Here is a 2,672-nt window from a genome sequence, read left to right as displayed (position 1 = left end):
GTATATTTCTCGATCGACGCAAGTCGAGACACAAGTCTCTGGTTTCTCTTTATTTGACGGTGACGACTACGATGGATTTCGGAATAATTTAAAATGCTGCTTTGACTTGATCGATTCTTTATTACATTGCTCAGAGAGAAATAACTTGAGGCAGTGATAGGAATAATAATGTTCTTCTTTCGCCGAATACGTGACATTATATTAAGTAGTCCCCACGGGCGGTCTCGCAGGTCGCGAATTTTACCGAAATAAGTCGATCACTTCCTCGTGTCCTAAATTAATTCAACCCGATAACAATCGGTGCGTTATAAACGGAGCAAATATAATACTTAGTCTTTATAATAACACATACTCTCAAGATAATAACAAGCTATTGTTCGCTTTATAAGCTGTTTGTCACAACATTAACATAAAACAAGTAATAATAATATAACGATACAAAATATTATAATTCGATAAGTATGAAACAACTTCGTCGATTCTGCATACTTCGTATTTCTAATAGTATTTTTATTTTTAATGATTAGAAAAAAGTATTTAAAATCAATCTTTTTGATCAATTTTTGCTTTATTTTAATTTATATAAATTTATTCTTTTATCACACAATCATGTAAATATGATTTTTATTTATAGAAAAGAGATGTTATAATTTATTACTGCAATAACTAATTACCATAATTAATGCTATTATTACTATAATTAATAACTAATGCTATAATTAATTACTAATTATGCTTACATATAAACTTCTATAATCTAATCTTCTTTTTTTGATGAGGAATAACTTGGAACAATACAAATCCAAATCTCAATTATAATATTTATTAAATGTAATTTAAAAATATAATTTAAAAATAACATATACATATATGTATATTTTTAATATACATTAAATGACATTAAACTAAATAAATGAAACACATATATGTACTTCTTACCCTTTTCCATTTCATATTACATTGTATAATTTTTAATAATTGTTTAAAAATAAAAATGTATATAAATAATACATCAAAGTTCTTCTGGAAAATGATAATAAAAGATTATGCACCTACTGTTATGCTAATAATATAAAATCAACATTTTTTTTGCAATTTGTGTTGCACCTTTTTAAAGCAAAACTTAAAATAGCTTTTACTATAAAATCTATATTTTAATACAAGAGAAGCATTATCGTAAATTAAAGAAAAGTTTAATTTGCATTTATTATAAATATGAACTTTATATATATTATATATATTTAAATTTTATTGTATTTTAATTCATAAAAATTTTATATTATTTAATATTATTGTTCAATAAATAATATTCTTATCTTTAATAAATAATATTGTTTCTTTTAAAGATATAAGACAGGCAATAAGAGCCAACTCGCGGATGACAGTGCGTTATCCTAACGAAACTAAATTTTTCGTTAGGATTAATAGACACGGGCAGTCCCGTATCATTTATAAAAGCGAGTGTGTACAAAAAACTGATAGATCCGGAGGGAAATAGTTTAATTAAAGTCGAGACAAGCCTAAGAAACTTGTCTAATCAGAAATTAGAAATTTTAGGAATCGTGCCGTTAAAATTAAATATAGAGTTATTGCGCGACAAAAAATTTTGTATATATTTACATGTTCTCGACAGCGGGTCCTTTCAAGGGGATATTATATTAGGACGCGAATTTTTAAAAACAAGTAAACTTACATTGGTATATGACCCAGCGGCGAAAGATGTAGAACAAACAATCAATCTGTTCTCGTTCCTTCCTTTGTGCGTCGATGAAGGAGAAACAGAGCCTAAACAAATAATCGAGGACAATAAGATAGATTTCGATTTCAAAACAAAGCAGAGGTTACGTGATTTATTACTTAATATACATAATAGAAAAATCGTACCTGTAGACGATAATTATGCTGTACGGGTGAACATGCGCGACACCTCGGTATTTGCGTATGCCCCGAAACGTTTTGCTCTGGAGGAACGGAAACAAATGAGGACGATCACCGACGATCTCCTGAAGCGTGGCATCATACAGACCAGTGCCTCTCCGTATTGCGCCAGGGTAGTGCTGGTCAGAAAGAAAAGCGGTCAGCCAAGGCTCTGCGTCGACTTGCGTCCGTTGAACAGTAGGGTGTTTAAACAGAAATATCCATTCCCGATTATAGAGGAATGCCTATCTAGATTGGGGGGAAAAAAAGTATACACACTGTTAGATCTACGCGACAGTTTTCACCAAATAAAGGTGCATGAGGATTCGATGAAATACTTTTCATTTGCGATCCCGGATGGTCAGTACGAATTTAAGCGTTTACCTTTCGGCTTTAGTGAATCTCCGGCCGAGTTTCAGAAAAGATTAATTCAGATCTTGAATCCATTAATAAGGCTGGACAAGGTACTCGTGTACATAGACGATGTTCTCATAGCATCTGAAACGATAGAACAGAATTTGGAAACGATCGAAGAAGTATTAATAATATTAAAAATGTACGGCTTTGAGTTGAATTTTAAAAAATGTAAATTCTTGCGTAGAGAAATAGAATTTCTGGGGTATATAGTATCGGAAGATGGAATCACGATAAGTTCGCGGCATACGGATGCAGTAAAAAATTATCGGCAACCAAGGGATAAATGGCAATTGCAAAGATTCCTCGCTCTCGCAAATTATTTTCGGAAATTTGTGAAA

General features: G+C 31.1%; 1 long non-coding RNA gene across 1 annotated transcript; it reads right to left on the bottom strand.

Moving 5' to 3' along the window:
* Positions 1-1,562: 1,562 nt before the first annotated feature.
* Positions 1,563-2,445, bottom strand: LOC146723553 (uncharacterized). Its single transcript, XR_014924504.1, has 3 exons — positions 2,302-2,445; positions 1,885-2,166; positions 1,563-1,785 (listed from the first exon to the last, which is right to left on the bottom strand). It is a non-coding gene; the product is annotated as an uncharacterized LOC146723553 (long non-coding RNA).
* Between the last annotated feature and the right edge of the window lie 227 nt (positions 2,446-2,672).

Source organism: Nylanderia fulva, unplaced genomic scaffold, assembly GCF_048542155.1.
Source record: "Nylanderia fulva isolate GAGA-0341 unplaced genomic scaffold, ASM4854215v1 Scaffold187, whole genome shotgun sequence".
Classification (NCBI taxonomy): Eukaryota; Metazoa; Arthropoda; class Insecta; order Hymenoptera; family Formicidae; genus Nylanderia; species Nylanderia fulva.
This window is presented reverse-complemented; position numbering and strand designations above follow the sequence as displayed.